Source organism: Pangasianodon hypophthalmus, chromosome 3, assembly GCF_027358585.1.
Source record: "Pangasianodon hypophthalmus isolate fPanHyp1 chromosome 3, fPanHyp1.pri, whole genome shotgun sequence".
Classification (NCBI taxonomy): Eukaryota; Metazoa; Chordata; class Actinopteri; order Siluriformes; family Pangasiidae; genus Pangasianodon; species Pangasianodon hypophthalmus.
Window position 1 is genome coordinate 32,157,880 of NC_069712.1, and position 26,052 is coordinate 32,183,931.

The following is a 26,052-nucleotide window of genomic DNA, read 5'->3' on the forward strand; positions in this document are numbered from 1 at the left end:
GAAGTGTGTGTGTGCGTGTGTTACTCAGTGTTTATGAATGCTTTATTAAGTTATTTAGAGAGCCTTCATATAAAATTGTCCTTATGACTATAGTATATAAATTCACAGAAATATGGAAGCCGAGCACACCCAGTTCACTCACACACACACACACACACACACACACACACTCCATATGCTTGTCATATCCATTCTTATGGTCCAAATGTCTCCAGCTGTTTTTCATAGCACGCACAGCTTGCACAGCCATATGTGTGTGTGTGTGTGTGTGTGTGTGTGTTGTGTTACACTCTATAGCTATATGACTGCAGCTGCAGTGGGTTTCCTTCCACTTGAGTGTGGGTGTTTGTGTGCACGCGTGTGCGTGTGTGTGTGTGTGGGTGGGTGAGTTTCGTTGTCATTGGGCTAGCAGCTAATCAGAGAAGACGGTTTGTTTTTTTTAAGCTCTTTCCTGTAAGCTCGTAATGAAACGTGGAGTGGAGCCTCATCGTCTCCACCACCCCAGGGAACGTGTTAGTTTGGCCCAGCTTCTCCATGCGGCTGTGAGAAACGGTGTCTCTGAGCGAAGGCGAGTGAAATTGAGAGCAGCGTGGTGCGAAAAGAAAGCGCCCCAGTTAAAACAAGGCACTTCCTGTCAGAGTTAACTGCTGGTTTCACCTTTGACCTCGGTGCCATTACATGGAATTCACAGCAGCGTAGAGCTCAGGCCTGATCGGGTTAACGTGCCAGCGCTAATGGCACATTCAGGGCTATTAAAGCTGGCGAGAATGTGCTTCTGCAGCTGGAATCTGGTGCCCAGGAACACTGTGTGTGTGTGTGTGTGTGTGGCATTGCTTACATTTTTACTGCCTTGTTGAATCAGAGTGCTGTTTTCTTACAATGATTCACACCAGAGTGTGTAGGTGTGTGCTGTTTTTTCTTCATGTCAGATAAAGGAGGATTTTTAAATGTTGTTATTCCAACAGGAATGTTATCTACATGTGTAAAAGTTATCTTATAACACACACACACACACACACAGTACTTAATCCCCAGAATGCCATAACACACTTTACATACAACAATGTCCCAACAAGACTAACTTTTTCCCCCACAACTCATTTCAGACAAGTTTACTGTAATGATTACAATCCCTCTATCCCTCATAACCCAGTTCCTTTTGAGTCTGGTTCCTTTCTTTCATCATAAAGAGTTCTTACTTGTCTCTGTCACATCTGGTATCTTCATCAAGCATCAAAATATAAACCCAGATTTCTTTGAACCTGCGTTATGGACAGTGTCTATTGACAAAGAGTGACAGGAATGCAAAATCAGTTCTTCAAAAAAGTAGAATTCTTACTTTGTCAATGTCACAAATTCCCCTCTCAAGCACTGAACATTTGTTTTGTTTGTTAGAGCCATGTGCCATTGTTTGGGTCTTCGCCCCTGCCTTATCATTGGTTTGTTTACCTAATGTGTACACCTGTTCTGGGTTCAGTTTATTTATAACCTCCTGTTCCTTTGTCTCATTGCCAAGTCTTGTCATCGAGTTTACTGCCTGCTGTTTCATTCTGATTATTGATTGTCCTGTTGTGAAGCTGCCTCTGTGGTTTTCAGCCGCTTCTATCGATTATGATAACGACTATTGGTTTGCTCTTAATAAAGAACACATTGAGTTTGCACAAACTGCATCCTGTCTCATCAGCCCACACGTTGTGGTTGATGCTTATTATTCAGAAATAATTTATTTAAAACCATTAGAGGTGTCTTTTTTTTTTTTAAGGTGCCTAATATAAAACCGAACGTACTGGTGATTGCCACCTGAGAGTGTATTGTTATTCCTAACACATTTCTAGAATTATTAACGTATAGACTGCATCTTCATTTTGTAATCTATAATTAAGAAATCTATTTTTATTTAAGCAGTTTTTTGAGAAATTGTTCCCGAATATGAATTCCAACTGCCATTTGATCATGTCCAATGAGCATCCTTGCTTCAAACTCTCTCTCACACACACAATCCCTCTTTCTTTCCCCTCTTTTTTTTATCACATCCACCTATAGGAAACATAGGTCACTTTTATAGGTAAAGTTATACTGTATGTATAGTAACAATAAGGGCTAGAGGTGTGTGTATGTGTGTGTCTCTCATTTTTGTGACATATAACTAAAAATAATACTTTCGACTACAACAAAAAAAACTCTTACCATAGCTATTTTTACTTCACAGCAGGTATAAAAAGTGTGAAAGGAAAAGCAAGTCAACTTCTCTTCCTGTAACCCTTTAACTCAGATGCTAAGTTAAGCTCTTAAAAGAACCCAGACTTCCATAAGACCCTGTGTGGAAATCAGGGACTTCCTGCTTGAGGCTAAAATCTGACTTAACGAGGATCATGGTTCAGGCTTCTTGAATTGACTCAGATGTTATTCACGGCATTACACAACGTTTAGAGGACATTCGTGAGGCAGAAAATGTTTAGGTTGACAAAATCTTATATATTTTATCATGACACAATGTCTAGCTCTTTTGTCTTTATAGTGAGTCTGACAGGAAGAAGCTCTGCCTGTTGAATGAGTATTGAAAAGTTTATGCATTACAACATGATGCGCCGTTTTGCAAAACTAATCTAAAATTAACATTAAACCCGTTTGCATTATGTTGATACTACTATGATAGTACTACCTCTTATGCTGATCAAAATGGATAAAAATAAAATGAAAGACACCTACTGCTCTTCAAGAGTGCCACATAAAGTGTGTCTGTCCTGATACAAGTCAACAATTTAAATTTTGGTGAACAGTGGAAAAAAAAAGTTATATAGGATTGGACATTGTTTTCCCTGTGTCTACAAAAGCTAGAGAAGCTACACTTGTGTCATTGCTGTTGTAGAGCTGAATTTTTACAGAATTTTTAAAAATTTAAATTAAATTGAATTAGAAGCAAATTTTTAAAAAAAAATAGTTTAGTCATAAAAATATTTGTAAGAATATCAGCAACTCATTGGCACCTGTAGTGTCTTGCCTTAAAGATCATGCAGTGTATTCTGTCTTAATGTTATTTGTGTGTGTGTGTGTGTGTGTGTGTGTGCACTGGCGGGTGCTGAAAAGAAGCAAAGCTGTGAAAAGCCCACCGAGGTGTCACTGCTGCACCCTGCGCTGACTTTCAGAACTCACAGAGACGACAAAGCAGTACAATAAAGCTCTCTCATCCACTCTCACACACACACAGATGGCTGACACACACACACACACACTCTGCATATCCAAATGCACATAGAAGTGTTTGCTCTGTGAGAGTAACCAATGTGGTGACAGCTTTAGAAGCGAGTGAGTAAATCCTGCTGGAGCTGCTTCTGACTGAGCAAATCTGGGCAAAACAAACCGGATCTAAACGTCTGTGTATGTTCTGTAAAAATAAATTGTGTGTTTGTTGTGTTTTTTATCAGCTGGATTTGTGTGCTGTTAACACGCTCCAGCACTGTATGAGCAAACCCGTCTCGATGCATTTTTGCATAAATGTAACCTTGTTTGACCTTGCTATAAAAAGAGGGCGCTCCATAAAATGCTAATAGACGACTGAGAGAATAATCGCACGTACACATTAGCAGCTCAGCAGCACCAACAAGCATCTGGTTTGGATCCACATGTTTAATTTGGCTATGAGCTAAAAGCTGGAATTAGGATTTTTTTTTCTGTAGTTGTGTGAGAAAGTGGGCACGAGGGAACATTCATCAGTCTGGTTGTTATACGGAGGGCGAGATGCGAGTCGTCCCTGATTCTATCCATAATTTCCCATCACCAGTGGTTGTATTAAAAACTAAGGCCGCCTTCATGCTCATAATCGCAGGTTTGCTTTCATATAGAATTCCTTCTGAAAAGGTTGATTGATTGTGCAATTCCACACATCACTTTCGGCTTGCAAGTGGTCGACACTAGGTCCACCTGTTTGCTGTTTTTTTTTCAACATGAAGAACAGTGCTTTTTTGGATGCATGACATCCCATCGTGCACGAATACCTTTCTTGTAGAAGAAGGTTTTTGGCCGTGCACACGCTCCACAAAAGTGAGCTGATAGGGTTTTATACACTATATGGACAAAAGATTGTGGACCCCTGACCTTCACAGCCATATGTTTTTCTTCCCCAAACTGTTGGCAAAAAGATAGAAGCACACAATTGTATAGAATGTCTCTGTAGCATTACAGTTTCCCTTCACTGGAACTAAGAGGCCCAAACTCTGTTCCAGCATGACAATGCCCCTGTGCACAAAGCGAGCTCCATGAAGACATGGTGTGTGAAGGTTGGAGTGGAAGAACTCGAGTGTCCTGCACAGAGCCCTGACCTCAACCCCACTGAACACCTTTGGGATGAACTGGAACACCGACTGAACCCCAGACCTCCTCGACATCCCAACATCAGCGCCTGACCTCACTAATGCTCTTGTAGCTGAATGAACACAAATCCCCACAGCCACGCTCCAACATCTAGTGGAAAGCTTCCCAGAAGAGTGGAGCTCATTATAACAGCAAACACAGGGGGAATAAATCTGGAATGGGATGTTTAAGAAGCACATAAACTTTTGGCCATACAGTGTATATCAGTAACAATAATCACTCTTTCTTTGGCATCACAAAAGAAGAAACAGGAAATAATGTGACTAGTTGAACCAAACATGATACTCGACGTAGGCCGAGCTACAGTTCGGTTGAAGTGAGCCCCAAATCAGTGTTTTCAAAAAGACCACAAATCAGTTCTCTGGACCACTGCGAGGCTTGAAAATAGCTTTCATACATCACTAATCGGACCGAACTCTGAGACTAGAAAAAAACTCAAGTGTGAAAATGACCTAAAACTGTGTCTAGGATCATTGGCTACAACTGTCATAAGATACTTCCCCTGGTATACCTCGATTAGCTATATATACAAGAATGGGTGGTACTGTGCATTGCATTGACAGCGTTCGTTCATTGATCTTTAGTAAGAACCTGGTCAGGGTAGTTGGAGGTTTAAATGAGGCCACTAGTTTGTTTATATTTTGGAAACCAGAACCAACTAAATTCATTAAAAAAAATATTGTGGGCAGGTACAAACCACAAGCTGCACATCTCTAATTGTGACCGATTATAAACCGGAGTGATGTAGCTGAGGTTGAGGAACTGTGAAAGTCAGAATTCACACTCCATGATGACAAAGCTGATTTCTACATCTGGGGTTTTCCCAGTGTTTTCCAGGGTTTCCAGAGATAGTGGTAGAGTTCATATTTATTTAAAAAAAAAAAAAAAAAACTTCAGATTTAGGACACGCCTACTTCCTGTTTGAATACAGATAGTCTCATTCCGTTACACCCATAGTATCTATAGTCCTCTCTTGACATCCTATTTTTTTAAAGCAGCATACATTTTTTTAAAAAGTTGCCTCAAACTCCTGAAAAAAGCTCAATGGGAGGCTGAAGGAAGCAAAAAAGTGAGCAAGTGTGTTCTCCAGGAGGTGTGGGAATGAGAGGTGGAGAGAGAGAGAGAGAGAGAATAAAGCATGAGATCAGTAGAGGAATGGTGTTCCGTCTGTAGGAGGTGTGGGAGTCAGTGAGAGAAAAAGAGAGAGATGGAGGGAGAATTGTTCAGTAGTGTGGTATGGGAACGAGGGGTCATGGCTCAGCAGGAAGAAGGCTTTCTTGGCATGACAGTGGAGAAAGGGATTGTGGGAATTTACACAGGATTAGTGGGGCGTCTGATGTCCGCGCACACATATAAACACGTTCTTCTCCGTGCGCGCAGAGTCGCAAACACACACACACATTCGGATAAACACACACTTATACACACTCATGTTCTCTTCTCAGCTCTGCAGGATTATAAAACTTCTCTTCGTATTCTCCAGGCCTTACACCATAGTGATGGTCAGAAGCAGCAGCTCTGACAGTAGTGCAGCTACGAATCACAGGTTTATATTAATGCACTCGTTCATATACATTATCGTTTCTATAGTAACATGGCAGATGCTCCATATAATCTAAGCCTAACATTAAAAGGATTAAACACGTTTTGTTATTTAAGAAAGATGAATGCATAATCGTTGATACGGTGAAGTTTTTGAAGTTTTAAGCAGATGTTAATGTAACATTTAAGGAAGGAGTCTCCAGTGTCAGTGCTTTGTATCAGTCAGATGTAAAGCTGCAGATAGAGGAGTTTATGCATTGTGGATTATCTGCTGCGACTATAAGCTGCATTTTTTGTTTATTAACTTCAAGAGAGAGAAAAAAGAGCCACTAGTGAAGGAACTGCTCTTTATACCTGCTATAACATAAATGATAACAGGAACTAACTTGTTATGCGGACGTTCCACAACAATATATGTTCTTCTTTGAACTATATTACATTTGATATCTGTATACAACTACATTTTTAGAAAAGACATTCAAAATGTCTTTTTCAAGTCTTTGTGCTCACTGGGAAGGATCGTCACTACTTTGTGAGGCTTTATGTAAATCAGCAGGCAAATGAAAGTCCTCAAAGCTTTGTTTGCATGTTGCGAAACGAGAGGGGAAACTTGCGTCTTAAAGTGTTGTTTTTGCTGTAAACACGGATCTCAGGATTGTTTCGCAGCTGAAATTTTACAGCTTGAAAATATAAACTTTTGTTTCAACACAAAATTCCATGTATGCTAGTTTGGGTTTTATTGTAGCTCTAGATCCTTACTGTGGTTGGTCTAAAATGTCAGAAAGCTAAAAAATAAAATTATTTATTCTCACATATGATTCGGTTCTTCGTGTAAAAAGTGTGCTGTGTGAGTGAATGTCAGTAACCATAAACAGAGTTAGCCATAAACACACCATAATAATTAACCCTGTGGGTTAGCGCTGTACATGTGTCACCATTTGGATGATATATACAGAGTGACAATTTGAAGCAAATGGTGTGTGACCAGGATATTACACTATTATATCAGAGCGCTGAATAATTTTTGATTCTGATTGTTCACAAGGTGTTGATTCATTTTCTGTAACAGCAGCTCTGACAGTAGTGTAGCAGCAAATCACAGGTTTATATTAATTTTAATATATTCTATTCTAATTCTCGTTCTAATAATGATCTTTTCTATATTAACAAATTAGACAGGAACTTCTACGGTGGACGCTCCACATAAACTGATTTAAAACTCTGTATTTATTGATATGGTGAAGGTTTCTGTAAGGAGATGCTTATTTAACATTTATGGAAGGAGTCTCCAGTGTCAGCGCTTTGCAACAGTCAAAAGTAAAACTGTAACTATAAGGTTTCAGACACGGGAAAGTCTAACAAGGAGGTTACGCTTTCAGAAGCTCTTTTTTTTTATTATTCCTGCTATAATGTAAGTGATAACAGGAACTAACTCACCATCTTAACAACATTAAATGTAGCTATAAATGGATAAAAAGTATGATGTGTCTTTCTTAAAATAAACTGTAATTGTTGGAAAATTAAAAAAGTTGAAAAGTTCAGGACACACTGTTATAAGAAAATAACGTAACACAAATTAATACTTGCCCTTGTTGTACTTTCTGGCACTTTTTTAGGTAATACTGCTCTAAATATTCATTAAGACAAACACATGTTGTTGAAAATAAAACGTTTTTGTCTTAATGAATGCATAGAGCATTGCCAAATAATACAACCCAAGGGCTAGTATTAAATATTTTCCTCATGTGAAAGATGCAGCCTTTCTCTAAACAATTTCATGTTAGAAAGGCTTTTATGAAAAATTTAAATGACCTCAAGAAGAATTTAAACCATGCTCCACGGACACATGTCCATCATAGCTGCCATGTTCTCCAGTCTGTAGAAACAGGAAGTCGAGGCCTGTAAGGGGCCTCATAAAGTCGACTAATGGCCCGCTGAAGACTCCAGTTGCCGAGGGCTTCTCTCGCAGGAATGTAGTTTAACACTGCGCCGCTCTGAGATTCTCATTCCTTCAGACTGCAGTGTGTGTTCGTGAGAAACCACATCTCTGGGAATCTGCAGCACAGCTTTTCTTCGGGTGCGCTGTGGTTTACGCTGTCATTAAAAAGAGCTTAAGCGCTGTGTACCAGGGCCGATTAGGCAGTGGGGGATAATTACGAGGTCGGGATTCAGCGTATTCCATCTAATTGAAATGCACATCTGTATGATGGGGGGTTGGGGTGAGAAAAGATAAAATACAACATACCACAGCATGGCTGAAATCTCCATTCTGATTGGTCAGAGCTCTGACAGTAGTGCAGCTCATTCTAATGCATTCAGTCAGCAGAAGGCCAGGAGTGAGTAGAAAAAAGAACAGGACGTTTTGCCCATATATGGAAAGTGTACAAGCAATCCAGCGTTAAGGAGGGCATACTCAGGGACGGTGTGTGAGTGATCAGGGGGTCACGCTTTTCTTCACACACACCCACACACCTTTCATACAAGTCTCAAAGTAATAGTGTGTCAGAATTTCAGAGGAAACCTCCATCAAGTTTCCATCAAGTTTCTATCTTAGCTGCTGACCACAGCTCCTAGACACACACACACACACATGCACATATTTAAAAGTTAAGGAAGTCCTTACAACAGTAATAAACCACAAGAACTGGCCAGCGCCACACACACACCCACACACACACCCACAGCTACCCACACACACATAGAGGTGTGAATACCAAGGAATGAAGTCCTCATTGCTCTTTAAATAGTCAGGTGATTATTTTGGGGGATTAATAAATAATCCATCACACACACGCACACACACATTATATAATGCCCCAAGACCAAGCTGTACTCTGCTTCTACAAGACCAAGACCACTGACTGTCTTCTCCGTCTCTCTCTCTCTCTTTTCCTGCCCGTCACTGTGTGTATGCCATCTTTCATCTTTCTCCATCTTACAAACCCGCCTCGAGCTCTTGTTTTTGCTTTGGAGTTCAGTGCGCAGATGTTGGAAACCAGAGACACTGTCTTTTTTCTATAATGAACAAGGGACACATGACTCAGGGTGTGAATATAAATATATAGAAAAGCTGGAACAGAAGTATCACGTTTCATCACTCTAACTCAAATACAGTTTACAATTACACAGTTTAGCACAAAAGCTTGGCTTTCTTGGCTTCCACTCGTTTCTACTGACATCCTTGAACTTGAGCGGCTTCACAGCCACCTGGCATGAACTCGGGTACATGTGCGCTAGCTTTCAGCTAATGAATTTATAGAAGCCGTGTTAAATTAGAAAACAAATTTTATATTTAGATGTTAAATTTAGATTTTAAATTGTTTAATACAGAATTGTTGGAAGTCTATGTAATGCAAGTACATCATAAGTAACTGTAATTGTTGTCGTTGTTCCTCTTCCGGCTGCTCCCGTTAGGGGTCGCCACAGCGGATCATTGGTCCGCGTATTTGATTTGGCACAGTTTTTATGCCGGATGCCCTTCCTGACGCAACCCTCCCAAATTTTATCCAGGCTTGGGACCGTCACTGAGAGCGTGCTGTTGCACGCAACCCCAGGGGCTGGGGTCGGTTCCCTGGCCGGAAGTCGAACCCAGGCCACAGCGCCTAACCACTAGTCCTCCAGGGACCCCATAAGTAACTGTAATTAAATTACAAACATTGAATACAAACTGTCCCCAAATGGAGATTTTTTGTGTTTGGGGAATTTATTTGGCACTTTAAAGAAAGAAGGTCTCAAACGGCGCCCAGCTAGCTCAGTCGGTAGAGCAAGAGACTCTTAATCAGAATTTAGGGGGACATCAGACATCATACATGAGCCCCACATCGAGCACCAAACCCAGCCACTGGGGTCACTGGGCTCAGTGCCGGTCCCAAGCCTGGATAAAATGGGATGGTTGCATCAGGAAGGGCATTTGTCGTAAAACCTGTGCCAGATCAAACATGCGGACCATACCCTGGATTACTGTAATGCAGATGGAGGATTCACTGTGGCGACCCCTAACGAGAACCGCCGAAAATACAACAACGAAGAAGGAACGTCTCAGTGTCTTCATTCATCATTTTGTGAGTTTGTGTTCATCCAAAGCGAATCGTCCAAAATTGCAGACTAGCATACTTAATAGTAACTTTATTTTTGATGAACAATGAAAAAGAAGTTTGTATGTTACGCTACAAGAAGCTACTGGAAGTCTTAGCAAAGTGACAGACAACCTTTCACTTCCTATGCAAGCTTGTATTCTCGATTCTGACGATGGAAACAAGCGAACTGTGATGTTCTCAACTTTATGCAAATTAGTTTTGACAGAGCAAAGCAACAAATCCAGTTGATTGGTTCAGTAGTATGGTGACTGATGTATGATGTCTCCCTAAATTCTATATTCTTGGTAAATTTAGAATTTCAGTTACCTTACAACTTAATTTATATGGAAGATTTATATGGCAAATAATTCATTCTTGCATGTTTTTACGAATTTACACTTTGCTAATGAATCACCTGTTAATTAATTAACGAAGGTATTTGCTCTCAAATATTCGCTGTTTTAACTGTATAAGTTAGATCAGGTTTATTATTAAATGTTGACAAATACGTGCACCAGTATTAATTACTTTATATAGTGGATTACTGTTTAGAACAATAGTATACGGTTTCGGTGATGATTGCTGTATGTTACTGTGAGAAAATCAGCCGATCACAAGGAGTTATTCAAATGAGTTACTAACTTTAGCCATGGCTTGATCATCGCGATTTATTGAAACTAATTTCTCAATAGAAACTGTTACAGTTGTTTTTTTTTTTTAAATAAATATGATAAATAAATATGACAAACATACCAGGCAAGCATTAGAGAATGGTAATATGAAGTAACACATGCACACACACACATGGTGCAGCTGGTAAAGTCACGTGAAGTCTGCAGAATTTACGATCTTAACAGTAAGTCATTTTATTCGCTGAGCTTCAGCTGTTGCACAAACTCAAAAAAAAAATTCTGTCACAGATGTTCGAGTTCAAATCTCCCGGAGTTTCATGACAGGGGCTTTCCCACCATAACAGGAAGTTCCCCTGCCATCTTAGTACATTTATTCAGTGTGCTTTGAGAGAACTGAGTGTCAGATGCCTGAATGTAAGTATGAGGTTAATATAATAAGAAATGTAAGTGTTGTTTTTCATTTGAATAGGATTTTGAATTTTGACTCTTAGCTATACGTGGAATTAGACGCACACACACACACACACACTCAGTAAGCAGCTCTAAGTGACACAGTAAGTGACACAAACAGAAACTGGTTACAAAACCTACAAGCTTTGACTCAAATATTACTCACAAAGGGGCTTTTTTTAACCAGCTAATAATACAGTGAATTGCCAGGGCAAAGCCAGAACAGCTCAGTTCTGTCTAAGACGGTATAAAAAAATAGCTAAAATGTTCAGTGACTCACTACAACTGTAAACTTTGTGTTTTCAAATGGGGGAAAAAACAGTGACGCTTGCCAACCACGATGCTCACCAACCATGATGCTTGCCAGCCATGATCGTAGTTTTGATTTCAGAAATCGAGGGTTGGGGTGGCATTTTGACATTTAAGTCATTAAAATGGGTTGAGCCCGTTCTCTATATCAGTCATATACCACTCTGATGCTCAGTTCTTATTTAATTTTCAGTTCTTAATTAATTTTCTACAACAGCAGTTCAGACAGTTGTTCCAGCTGTAAGGTATATCACAGGTTTATATTAATGTGCTCGTTATCATTTCTGTAATTAACATCACATCACATGTCATAGGAAAACAGTTAACTTCGGGATGGGAACCGAGGGAATGTTTTACTCCTTTAATTATTGTCCATGTCAGATTTACATATGAGCCAACCCATAATTCTTGGCTAATTATAAACAGAAGTGCAAAAGTTTGAATCCCCTATGGTTTTTCAAATAGGGAAAATGTAGCTTTAATTAATTATTTATCTACAAAAAAAAATACATTTCCAATGACAGGAATAAAAGAATTTTTTTTTTTTTTAATAGCGTACACTATTTGACTGTTTTTATTACTTCTGATAATGAAGGAACATCCTCAAGTGAAAAATATAAAATACAGTTCTTTTTTCCTCTTCATTTTGTTTCATATTTTTCAATTTTTAAACTTTTATCTATTAAATTATTTAGATTTTTTTTCTATCATTAAACATATTCTTTGTTCCTTTTTTCGTCATCTTATTTTCATTCTTTTATCAAAAGCCCTTTGAGTGTTTGACTCAAAATGAAAAAGTGCTATATCAATAAATAATGATTAAAGATAAAGAGCTTGACCTGAGGGTGTGCAAACATTTGCACTCAACCATAACAGGGTTTTTTTTCTCATCAAAGCTCTATCATTTTGTTTGCATTCTCTGTTGTATGACATCACCGCCATCACACGCTCACCATCCCTGCACTCCGATTGGCTGAATGAGGGGAATTCTCTGATCAGGTTCAAAGATCACAGTGTGGTAGAAGCGGCTGACATCATTCACTGGAGCTTTGCCAGTAACCGTGAACTAACTTTCTGCAGCACACACAAGGATATGAGTCCAAGATCTAGCATTTAGCACAATATGAAACGTGCCTCTGTTCATAAAGAGACGTCAACGAATTAGTAAGCATGCATCACCCAAGTTTTTACACCCAAGCTGTATTTCTATCTGACTATTTAATGCCTGTGAGAAAGTATCCTATTAAAGTCTTGAATATAAATACCAGAAAATGGAAAAAAGAAGACTAATTTTGTATTTTAGTTCTACTCAAATTCAAACATTACAAAAATAACCTTCCTACAATGTTCTAAAAATAAACACTGTAATAAATAATGATTAAACTCTTGGTCTCATGCTGTTATAGGATAAAAAATAAACCACAGGGTGAAAATGGAAGCTAACATCATTCAACCCAAATGTGTTACGAGTTTCAGACGTTAGCTAGAATGTTACAATATATTAGCTTGCTAACTAACAACACTAACTAGACTAAAAATGCCAGCTAACATAATTCAAACCAAATGTGTTACAAGCTACAGTAATTAGCTAGTATACATTACATTATGTTAGCTAGTTAACAACATTGAGTAGTCAAAAATTGGCAGCTAACATAATTGAACCCAGTTTTGTGATGAACTACAGTAGTTCAGTAGTTTGCTAGTAAAAGTTATTACATTGTATTAGCTAGTTAGCAAATTAACAACAGTAACTAGGCTGAAGATTGGCAGCTAATGTAATTCAACTCACATACGTGATGAGATACAGTAATTAGCTAGCTAACTAACAACATTAACTAGGCTAAGATATCTCCAGGAGTTAGCTAGTGAATTACAGGAGTTAATATAACTTATCAGAATAATAAACATAATTAGCAAGAAATATATAATCCACTGGGTGAGTCAGTGACTGCTTTGTTAGCACCCTGATAAGTAAGTAGCTAGATGTTCTCAGAGACAGATTCTGTTGCTTTTTTGGGGTCCTAAGGCTTGAGAGGTTTGCAAACTCCACCGAGAAAAAAGAAAAACAGAGAGAGAACAGGATGATGGAGAGAGAGAACAGAATGATGGCGCGAGAACAGAACGACCGTCCTGATTGATTTAAGCCTTGCTGTGTGTTGATCTTTACCGCTGGCTGAGATGGAAGTGTGGAAAAATAAGCTACGATGGGGAAAAAGGGGGGAAAAGGAGGACTGTACTAACTTTATTTGTTCTGTCCGACCCCTTTTTCCTCCCTTCTCCCTCTGTCCCAGAGAAGAAATTAAAGTGTGTGTAACATAAACCTGTGTCTGTCATGCTGTAAATTCCTTTCAGAATGACAACGCTCCAAATCAAACATCACCCCAAAGGTAAAACTGCTATCCTCCTTCTCTTTCTCTCTCTCTCCCTCTCTCCCTCTCTGTCTCTCTCCTTCTCTCCCTCACTGTGCTTCTAATGTCAGATGTTTCCTGTCAGTCTGTGGGATACAGCCTAGCTAAGCTATGCTAACACTAAGCTAACACCAGCGTTGCCCAAGTCTCAACGAAAAATGTTTTTAAAGTCTAATAAAAGTAGCAGCAGTTTGTCTGGAGGTTACCAGATGGTTATATGAATAGTAAAATACACAATGATTTTAAACAGTATTCTGAGACCAGGCTTCATATTTTATGTGAAAATATGTGTGGTGCAATAGCAGGCTTGTTTTAAATGCAGCATACAACCCAAACAAAGCCAAGGGTAGCAATACTTTAATCTTTAATTGAAAAAAAACCTGCTGGGAGAGTTAGCTAAGCAGACTGGCCTGGTTTGTTGGGTTTAGAGGGATTTGGCACACTTACAAGCTGGTTCTAGCTGGTGTTGAGTTGACCAAACTGGTTGGTCAGGCTGGTTCCAGCTCTTCAGGCTGGTTTAGTTTGATAGTTTTAGAGGAGTTTTGAATGCATACAGGCACGTTCTAGCTGGTTAGGCTGGTTCTAACTGGTTAGGCTGGTTAGTTTAATGGTTGCCGAGGGGATTTTTGACGATTATAGGCTACTTCTAGCTAGTCAGGCTGGTTTGGTTTGATGGTTTTTGAGGACTTTTGGATTCTTACACACAGGTTCTAGATGGTCAGGCTGGTGTGATTTAATATTTTTAGAGGGGTTTTGGACACTTACAGGCTGTTTCTAGCTAGTCAGGCTGATTCTAGGTGGTCAAGTTGGATCTAGGGGGTCAGGGTGGTGACTAGGTGGACTTTTGGACACTTACTGGCTGGTGTTAGAGCTCACGAATGCCTTAAATAAAGTGTTGATGAGCTCAATCAGATGTGTTAGAGCAGGAAAGCATTATGCTCCTAGAAATTATGCCCAGAAGTAATCATTTGGGCAGATTTGAAGGCAGTGATACATATATCCTTCCCAGCAAATGCAGTCTCATAACTCAGTAATCATTTCAAAGGGCTATTTTTTTCTTATCATGGCTAAAGGAGATTAGTGAGGGAAGAAATGTCATACATATATGATACAGTGAAGGGAGTCAAACTTTCTATTTGTTAAAGGTTGCTTCAGGTTGTCTTTGAAGGTCAAAGTGTAGGTTCAGATGTCAACCCACACACCCATTTATGGAAATACTCTTACACATGTTAGCTAACCTACTGTTTCCATGTTAGTTAAACTGTTCCATGTCCTTATAACCTTCCTGAAATATGGGGTATGTTATAGATGAGGAATATGGGAGTATAGTGCCTTGCATAAGTACTCACCCAAATGTTCTCTGGTCTGATGAGACCAAAATGTACATTTTTGCCTTGGCACAAATCACTTCACTGTTTACCCTGCCTACAGAACACCGTACCTACAGTGAAACACGGTGGTGGTAGAATCACATTGAGAGTTGCCCTTGGCTTCTGGGTTGCTTCTTAGACTAATGCCTTCCTTATATGGTCAGTGACCTTTGGTAGATAGCCTCCTTTAGATTCATGACATATAATTCCAGTTAAGTCCATTTCAGTCCCTGGTTGTAACACTACGAAATGTGGAAAGGTTCAAACAATACTTATGCAAGCTACTGTATGTATTTATAGATCTTTGCACTGGATATGTACGTTTATTAGCATTTATTTGGAACGCAGCAATTGCAAACATCTTACAGTTACACTAACTCAGCAGTTCTGTGATCATTTTATCTACAGTATGTTTCTGCGCAGACATTGTATGTAGTCTTGCTATCTTTCTGCCCATCAGACTGCGTGCATTACTGTTGTGTCTCTGAGTTTAGCAGACCTCTAACAAGATGTCAATCCACTTCTGGAAGGAAGCACCTTGGAAAAAATCTGGTTTTGTTTCTTTAAAAGCATCTTTGTTGTCTTTGTTTTGGTGTTTGGCAGTTTAGATTGCGGTTTTGCTAGTTGTTTTGGGATTTTTAGGCACATGTTACAGTTCCCATATAAAGTCAATACAATTTTACTGTGGAAATTTCACATTCACGAGATTCGCATTGGCTAGTTTCCTTGCCAGTGCCATTTAATGTCTTCAAAGTGTTATCTTGTGTAAATAATAAAGTGTCAAGTTTATTTAGTAACACTCGTGTTTTAATCCATGTGCAGTTCAAAATAACTAATTTTTGCTAGCAAATCTAAATACTCAATGTTGACTTTGAACTTTGAACCACTTCGGTGATCTACCATCATGATCTCATGAGAAATTAGTACACAGGTTGAAGTGTTGGATCTACACTGTTTAACACAAATGCACTTTTATTTTACTTTTCAATCGACATCCCATTGATTCAGGCTGTTCCTTTAGGTACTATAGCAATATAGTTGCAATATAGCATCATCTCACATATTAGCAATATAACCAAAAAGGAGGCACAAAATCCTTATCCTCCTAATATTAGGTGTGTGTATAGCCGAGAGTGCAAATAAGAGATAGAGGGTTCGGGAAGGTCAATAAAAACACCATTTTTCAGATTATAGTGTTAATAGTCTCAATAGTCTTAATAGTTTTATAGTGTTATACAGTTGATCCATAGCAACAAACACAGCAGTCTGACAATGATCATGTTGTTCCTGTCATTAGACAAGAAGTGTTTTCAAGTGGGCAGTCAGCTGTTGTCATTCTTTTGTGGATATCTCTTGTGTGTGTGTGTGTGTGTGTGCGTGTGTCACAGGTCTTCTGATAGCAGGTACTTGAGAAGTTGAGATGAATTTAAAGTAGGAGATGTATCGCTGACTCAACAGATAACCCTGCATACTTAGTCAACCACAGTCACAACAAAAACCTGCAAAAATGTGCGTCATGCATACACACACACATACCGCACGTAGCAGTGTTGCTCAAATGCATCATGCTGTCTGCTACATGCTGCTGCTCTCTCACAGAGATGTTTACGTTCTTTCCTTCAGCCTGAATTACTTTTTCTCTACCACACACACACACACACACACACCCCAGTACACTGTACTAATTCTGAAGGACTACCCAGACCTTACATGGCTATGGCTATACAGTTATTATCTCAGAAATATTTCTTGACTTGTGTTTTTTTTTCTTTTGATTTGAGCTCTGTGAAAGTTTTTTTTAAAGAAAGAAAGAAAGAAAGAAGTAAATGAATAAATAAAATGGCAGCAGAATACGTATAGAAATGTTTCATTAACAGTCGTATGTGTGCTTAACTTGACAGAAGTTGTTCATTTTGTTAAATTTTGACTTGAGGAAGATTACTTTTTCATTAAAATGCAACAATACACACGTGTAGCTAAAATTATTATAATTTGTCATAAAATTTCATCACTGCATCAAAGGCTTAAGCATTTGTCATGACAGAGATTTTATTATTTTCACATGCGTTTTCAGTAAACGCTCCTAACACCGCTTCTGACCTGTGAGGCTTCGTCTGGCCCTTTTTCTGGTTTCTGACATACACACTGTTATTTACAGCTAATTATCCTCAAATCCCACAGGACCCATTTGCATCCACACATCATGATCTCGTTAGTCAACAAACGACCTCGAGAATCTCATTAATGCATCATGGAGCCTGAATGGACAATCTTCGGTCATCGCTGGTGAATCTGTGAGTGGATGCGTGTCCGGGGGTTTTTACCTCCAGCCCATATATAGTCCTCTGTGTGTGTGTGTGTGTGTGTGAGAGTGTTACAGAAAACCACATCATCAACAACACTGTCCTCTGAGAAGTGCTATTTTTGCCCACAAACATAATTGTTCACCTGGGAGGACTTTGGGGTTTAATTTTAGCTGGTGGTCAGTGTGCTCAGTTTAAGGGCCAGCACATATACACACACACTCATTCACACACACACACATTGATTCAGAATGGGAAGAAGCATGTATCCTGAAACAGCCCACTACGTAGCTAACTACATACTCAGGTAGGTTCTAGTGAGCACTGATTTACATTACGGTCATATTTTAACAATTGTAAAAGAGTTAAATACTGTTATAGTTTTTTGATCATGGTGTGTCTCAATTGGTTCATGGTCCAAACAGAAACAGCTCTTTTTTTTAATAATGCTGTTGTAAATGTGTCTGAGAGAGCACTGTGTTAAACACCTACCTTGTGGGGACCGGAGCTGTTATGTGAATAAGAATCACAGCACCTAAAATGGAAATGAAATCAAATATAAAAATAAAAGATTAGCTTATGGGGACTAACATGTTTCTATGAAAAAAAGTTTTTAAAAAAAAAACAATTTTGAGCTGGTGGAACATTTTCTGGTTCAGAAAAATCTTTACTCTGGTTTCTGGGTGTTCTAAAAATATTTTACATCATGTGTTAGCAGCTCATTTACTTTCTATTGATAAAAATATGTAACAGTTTAATTATATTTAAGTCATTTGGCTATTGTTAGTTTTAGTCATAACTTGGAACTGAAGTGTTAAATGAACATTAAATGACTTTTTAAAGTGCATCACATAAAAGTCCCTGTGAAGGAGGTGCAGCCCCTGTGTCCGTCTGTCTGTCCCAGTAAAAACTGGGTGTGGCCTCAGTGTCTGTCTGCCTCAGTAAAGGAGGCGTGGCCTATGTACCTGTCTGTCCCAGTAAAAACTGGGTGTGGCCTCAGTGTCTGTCTGCCTCAGTAAAGCAGGCGTGGCCTATGTACCTGTCTGTCCCAGTAAAAAAGTTGCTGTGGCTTCTGTGTCTGTCCCAGTTAAGGAGGTGTGGCTTCAGTGCCTGTCATTCCCCCTCCAAAAAGGGGGCGTGGCCTCTATCTCTGTCAGGCCAGGAATAAATGGGGGCGTAGCCTCTATTCCTATCAGCCCTAATAAATTTGGGCATAGCCACTGTGTGTCAGTCCTTTAAAAAAAAAAAAAATAGGGTGTGGCCACAATGTCTGTCAGGCCCAGTGCAAAATGGGCGTGGCCTCTTTTTCCCCTCAAAGCTAACAATTTAGGAGTGCGTTGCAGCAAAACAATTTAATCTTGATTATGATCCTGATTTTGCTTTCAACACAATCTCAAGTTGAAGAGGCGTCTGTGTGTGTGTGTGTGTGTGTGCGCAGATGGTTCTGTATTTCATATAAGTCAGTTGAAATAAATACATTTTTGATAGCAAACATCATTTCTGTTCGAGCCACAGCCATCAATAAGACAATGTGAAGCAGCTGAGCTCCATGTCACTTATAATGGAGATGGAAAAGTGTATCAGCCTAAATAAAGCAAAAACAGACGTGAAGAACACGCTCCGCAGAGAGTAACCCGGGGTCTGCCAAAGGTGACGGGGTGTGTGTTTTTTTATTTTGTCAGTGAAGAAATAAAATCACATGCAGAGAAAAACCAGACGCAGGGAGAGAGATGAAACCCAGCTGAGGACGAGTGCTGAACATGGTTCATAAACCCAGGAAGATTAACAGAACTTGGATTACTTCATTATTTTAATCACTTGAAAAAAATTTCAGACATGTCCAAAGACTTGTTCAATATTAGAATTAAACAGAAAACACAATTTACACTTTACATTTATTTAAGCTGTTTAAATGTAATGTTATTAAATGTATTTTAGAGTGTTAGAGAAATGTAGAATTGTTTAAATAATTTAAAATATACTTCAAAAAAATGTTAAATGTGCCATATTTTGTAAGAAGTTTACACTTCTTGAGAAGTTCCAAACGCTTTTTTTTTTTTTAAATAAAATAAATAATATATAAGGAATTATTGTAAGGATGACAGGTTGATGGATGTCCTCATACAAGCTTTCACACCAATGCATCCATATTATTGTAATGTGAAGTTTTATATTATTTTAATGCGATTGCTTGGCTGATTACACGTTTTACAACCAGTAAGGTAAAATAAATGGGAAGGACAGTTTTCGTGTGCATGAATCTTATAGTGAACTTCCTCACCCTCATGTCCAAGTCAAATTTCAAGGTACTAGCACAAAATAATGGGTTTAATTTATCAGGGGAAATCTGGCTACCTTAATGAATAATGCAGGTGGTATAGCATAGCATAGATAACATTTATAAAAGCATGCAAAGCTGAGCAAAAAGTTCAGATAAATGAAAAAGTCTAATGCCGGGGTTATTTTTGACACCTAGCTACGTATGCTGCTTTGCTTACGTATTCACCTGTGTACATTTTGTACATCAACCTGTTAAATGTTTAGCTTAGCGATTTAACGCCAAATCTTCTAGGACACAAGGAGATGTTCAACACACACAGATTAGCTATATTAGGCTAACATTAAAACTTTATGCAGTTATCATGATTACAGTCATGATCTGCTCCTCACGTTGAAAAACTATAACCTTACATTTAAAGATTTGCTTTCAAAACATCCTTTTCGGTAAGTCTGAATTCGAACGCTAACCATAATAAAGAAATCGGATATTCATCAAGAACAGTCTAGAATATTATGTAAGTACGCGATTTGAGACACAGCTCTAGTTTGATTGGTCAGTTATGGACATTGTGTGCACATAGCAGTAATTTTTTTTGTACATTTACTATAAAATGCTGAATGAACGCACATATACATGGTTAGCTAAGGAATAAAACACAACAGGAACAAAACTGACAGATAAATTCACCTCCGATCAATGTAGCAGAGTGTTTTATTCCTCTTAAAACATAGCAATTTGCCAACAATTACGAGTTGTATTGTCGAAGAACACACCGTTTTTTTTTGTTTTGTTTTTTTTGGCGTACAGTTATTTGTTTATAATTACATATAGTGTTGTGGAACATACGCAAAATAAGTTAGTTCCCATTACATCAGCTAGAAACAATTGTTCCCTCACTATACTGATTTTAATAAGACAAAAAAATGTCATGTATCGACAGAATGTCTTGTGTAGGAAAACGCAAATTTACAGTTTTACCTCTGACTGTTAGAAAGCGCTGACGCTGGAGATTCCTTCCATGAATGTTAAACAACCGTATCCTTCACCATTTCAACGATTATGTATCTTTCTTTGTTAAATAACGTTTTTAATTCACATCATTTAGTATTAGGTCGAGATTATGTGGCGCGTCCTCCATTCAAGTCTCTGTGTAAGTTGTTACTATAGAAACGATAACGTTTCGACAGAAGGTCCCGGTTTTCACACTAATCTAAGAAAGTGTTGCTTTTCATGTAAGGCTACTGTTTCTGCAGAACAGGATACCCTGTCCTGTTAACACCATGTGTTTGATTCTCCTCTTCTTCTTTTTCTTCTCCTCTCTCAACTTTTTAAATTCATCATATTTCAGATGACTTCCCCCTCCTCCACATGTTCCTCTCTCCTTTCTCTCTGCACTCTCACTGGGGTCGCATGGCACTCAAGCAGAACTCGGCTGCTTCTGTAAATCACTCAAGTGTCCCAAGTGTGTGTGTGTGTGTGTGTGTGTGTGTGATGTGGGAACTTTCTTTCAATGCCATTCCAACATATTCCACATAGAAACAGCAATACTCATGTTGCTGTACCAGTTACTCAAGAATGTTGCTTTTTTTAGCTCGTAAAATGATTTTCTTTTGCTTTTTTTGGTTTTGTTTTTTGTTTTTTTTTTACTTCTGATAAGTTTTTGCGTCAGCTTGGTTGTGCATCATTTTACCATAGAACTGTCGCCAATAAGTAAAAGAAGCTCATACCTTCAGTCTAGCATCATGCAAACTGCAGAATAAATTAATGTAACTGATTGCATCAATTGTCACTACCTTCTCACCCATATCTCTTTTTTTATGTATCATTTCTTTTATCCATATCGGATGGTGACTGTGTCAATATGAGAATCAGTATATCAGTATATCAGTATATCGCAGACACTCATCATGTTTGTAATGAAAGAACTCTTTTTCTCTTGTAGCAGGCCACGGCTGGGACTCTACGAACCCCTCTACGTTAGCCGCTACCGCTTGCCGGATCTGCCCAGTTTCCGGACCCCTCACCAGGGTAAAGGCGGGTACTGGTCCAGTCCTCAGCGGTACCACCCGAGTGGCAGCACATGGCGGAACCTACGACGGCATCTCCTCATACTGCCGGGCAACACAGGCTTCTCCGACATCACGTCCACTAAAATGGCAGGCAGCTGTGGACTGCGCCACACGCTAGTGTAAGATTCTGATAACAAGTGTGTGTGGGTGGGTGTGTGGATGAGTGTGTGTGTCAGGGTGTAAAACAGCTCCGCTAAGAGCTGTCAGCACAGGCTCAACTTAACATTCTGGCCACTTAACACTTCATTGTAACTATGTCGCTGTGACATTGCCTAGTTTTTTTTTTTTTTTTTAAAGAAAACTAACGCACAAATGTACAACCAGGTCAATGAAACAGGCACAACTGAAACTGGGACAGCTCAATAACAACATGGCAGAAGACGGTGAATAAATATCTGGTACAAACATTTTGTAGAATGTGGACTTAAATGGATTTATGTGGAGTTTATGCTTCAATTATGTGTGCAATTTACAAAAAAAAAAAAGGCAGTAGGAAATTGTGTACATTTATTTAAAATTGTGTAGTGTACACAAAATGATAAAATGTTAAGGAAAAAAACTCAATTTTCTCAGCTTCATGATCTTTTACTTCTTCTAAATGTGCTTCAGAAGTCCTGTTTGGCTTTAGATTTCCATCTCTCAATCACTCTTGCATATTTTCTTAAAAAGTCTGATCTTTTTGTTTACGTTATACAATGTTTAATGATAATTCGTCTAAAAATGTATATAGTTTTCTTTTTTTTCTACTCGAATGTAGTCAAACTGCTGAGATTTATTTGGTGTCTGAGGTCGAGAGAAGGGAACATTCTATAAACTTTTGGCTTTTGGCTGAACTTTACCTTAAGCGGGTTTGATTTGAACCAAGTATTTTTTTCCTTTCCGAGTCCAAAGTCATCTGGATTTGTGGTTTCAGGTGGAAATATCGCTGGTAGAAACCAAGGTAATGAATTACAAGTAATCCATTTTTAGCTAAACGTATTATCATAAATAAAAAACAAAAAAAAAGCAGCAATCACGCATCAGTGAAAGCATTGCCAAGGACCTCAGGAACCCAGAGGTTAATTCCCTCCTCCTGTCCTCTTTAATAGATAGACCCCGTGTGGGCTTTAATAGCCGCGTATCCCACAATGCATCACGCTGCTACTGACCATCATTACTCTATAGTTCATATACTCCTCTTCTGAACTATGGAATTTAAAGACACATTTCCACAAAATAAAAAAAATTTACACAGTTTTCCGCTTACACCAATGCACTCAATCATGTTTGATGTCTAACATTTTATTACTTTAGTTAACAGCTATCTCACACAAAATCATTCCCATACAAACGTGACAAATTCTCAAGCAGCATTGTTTGGGGATGTAATGTTATTTTTAATTAGCAGAGATCTATCTTTTTAATATAAATTCCCACTTTGGGAGCGCAGTGGTGGGAAAAAATGTGCAAATGTTTTGCTGGAGTATGCTGATCATTGAAAGCAGTGTTATAGGATTTCCCAAGGGTTCTTTGAATACTTAAGGGTTACAATTTTCCTCAAAGTGTTCCTAAAATCCTGGAAAACACTCTTTTCATAGAAGTGTACCCCGTTTTTTAGTATAAAGAAAAAAGTTGAATATATAAAGATGTACGATGATAAAGTGTTTTTTATTTGAGAGATTTTATGCAGGCTTGGTATGTTTTGAATCTGTCAATAAGTATTTTGTCAAAAATTCCTGGTGTTTGTGGTTATAGGTGGAAATATCGCTGGCTAAAACTGAAGGAACAGATGAACAGCTACAGGTCCTGCATGGCGGCGAGGTCTGTCTACAGGCCTTGAGTTTCTAAACTCATATTTTGGTGAAAGCAGCTCCTGCTGTTATCAGTTCTCCAACCAAAGCAAGGAGTGATGAAGGCATCAATATACAATATTACAGTGTAATCCAGCTATGGACATACATTTAAATCGCAGGACTAAGACCAGGGCAAGGCCCTTACCCCTTAAATTAACAGCTGTGTGATTGAAATGTATTCCTGTAATAAGTAAAGAAACTTGAAATTTGTACACGAATGAATGCAATTGAAATGAATAAAAGTTATCTGATTCACGAGAATAAAGTGAATAAAGTGACTGAATGAAGAGCAGGATCTCCACATTCCAGCACACTGTCTCACTCTACCCAGGAGACACAGTTTGCCTGAAATCAAGATTTTTTCCTGCAGATCTGATGCATGACAAAAGAGAGAGAGAGTGAGATCTGAGCAAGAGAAAGGAAAGAAAAAGGAAAGGAAGGGAAAGAAAAGGAATGAAAAGAACAAGGTAAAAGAGGACCTTAATTTTAATTAAAGCAAATGGAAATGAAAAAACGTCAAGTAAATGAAAGGACAACATCATCGTCAATATTATTTGAGCAGCCATTAGCCTCATGCTAATCACCTAATTGTAGAAAGATTGTTTTCTACAAGCAATTGTAAGAATTTCCTTCCACACTAGCTAGCTATGTAGTGAGCATCCACCTTGTCCTTTCATTTTCTTTTACACAAACCCGTAGTCCCTCTCTCTTTCAATCTGTTACTCCTAGACTCCCAGCTTTTCGCCTAAGGTGTAATTGGCCAGAGAAGCCATTGAAAGATATCCTGCTTCATTACCATATCTCTGCCATTATCTGATTCGCTAGAATAAAACGAGCCACGTGTGTTTGTACAGCACTCCACCTTTTCCACATTGCACTGCAGCGACTCACTTTTTAACCTGAAATCAATGCGCCTTCCAGGAGACCTGCAGTTCTGTGAAGGTACTTTTTCACAAGATATAAAAATGCGGTAAGTGGGACTTCAGTTCCAATGATGTGCCTACATTTCTTTACGGTACAGTACACTTGCATACATTTTTTGGTATGAACGATACATGATAAAGGTACAAAGATTGATGGGACCACTACAGCAACAGGTTTGTACCATTTTCACCCAGTTTTGTGCATTTTTTCCCTTGTGAAGATGGAAAAAGACACAAAAAAAAAGGTTGCTAAGACTTTCGTTTTTAGATAAAATCCACTGAAAGGACATTCATTTTATCCACATTTAAAACCAGATATACATCAGATACAGTAAAAACCTGTCTAAAAGGATGTTTTTGAGCTTGAGAGAGTAAGAGAGAAGGGATATGATTCATTATAGCAGAGAAAAACCTTTTCTTCTTTTTTTCTCAGAACCATCATATTTTACTGGCTGGAAAGTTCTGGAAGATTTTTTTTTTTAGTGCGAGTTGCTTAGACAGCAAAAAGACAGAAGGAAAGCCCTAGCTTCAGAGAAATTCCCACTAAGAGGAAGTTTTCTTTACTCTAGACCACTTTCTGCTGGAGCTCTTAATTTCGTACTTTTTTTTTTTTTACAGAAGCCACAAGATTCATAGGAATTCAAGGAAGTAGGGGTGATTTTTTGCTTTTTTTCCCCTGAACCGCCAGCTAGCATGAGGTGTCATAGCCATGTAGCCATGTAAACCTTAGGCTTTCACACAACGTAATTTCGATTCTTAAGCCAGCAATTCAATAGTAAAACTAGCTAACTAACTATGATGTTCCTCCCCTGTCAATCACAGCAACACTAACCAATCTGTGAGTTTATGTATGCGGAAGGGGGTAGATAGCGTTTTCCTCCGAGTGTGTTGTGCCGGCCCGTGACGCAGCGTAAGCAGCAGGTTGAAATTACGCTTCACGTGTCTCTGAGGAAGTACGAGTTAACCTTCACCCTCCCCGGTTGGTAGCTGTCAACGGCAAGACTAAAATGATTGTTGATTAATTTCAACCGCTGCCTTTTAATTCAAAGCATCAATTCAAATCATCTGATCGTTACACCCTTAATATCATTAGTATTTGATTGCTAAACACTTTATCACAGACAGCTAGTTATACCGATGCTTCCTTTTCAAGAATGCTAATTTGGCACAATGGTTACGGTTTTGGATAAACTGGGGATTATCTAACTAGCTTTACTTGAGGAGAAACTCTTAAAGCGACTAGCTAGTTATTTGGGTTGTGATTTCTGAGATATTCAGTCATGTGTCTTGTTTCTAAGTGAATCTGAGTTTTTGTCCATCCACACTCTGTAATCTATCTGCAATAAGTTGATGTTAATGGCTAATGGTTTCATAGATTTATGTGGCGTATATGAAGCCATTTTGGCCTCAATATTATCAACACCACTTGAGCTAGCACTTGAGCTGGCTAGCTCAGCTTCGAGCGCTTAATCATAGATATTTACAG

At 38.7% G+C, this 26,052-nt stretch overlaps 1 long non-coding RNA gene across 2 annotated transcripts in view; it reads right to left on the bottom strand.

Annotated features, from left to right (window-relative positions):
- LOC128316996 (uncharacterized) overlaps positions 1–26,052 on the bottom strand; it is a 139,176-nt gene that overhangs the window by 80,609 nt on the left and 32,515 nt on the right. For both annotated transcript variants that reach the window (XR_008301437.1, XR_008301436.1), the window contains one exon: positions 17,954–17,996. This is a non-coding gene — a long non-coding RNA (uncharacterized LOC128316996). The remainder of the gene's footprint in view (positions 1–17,953; positions 17,997–26,052) is intronic.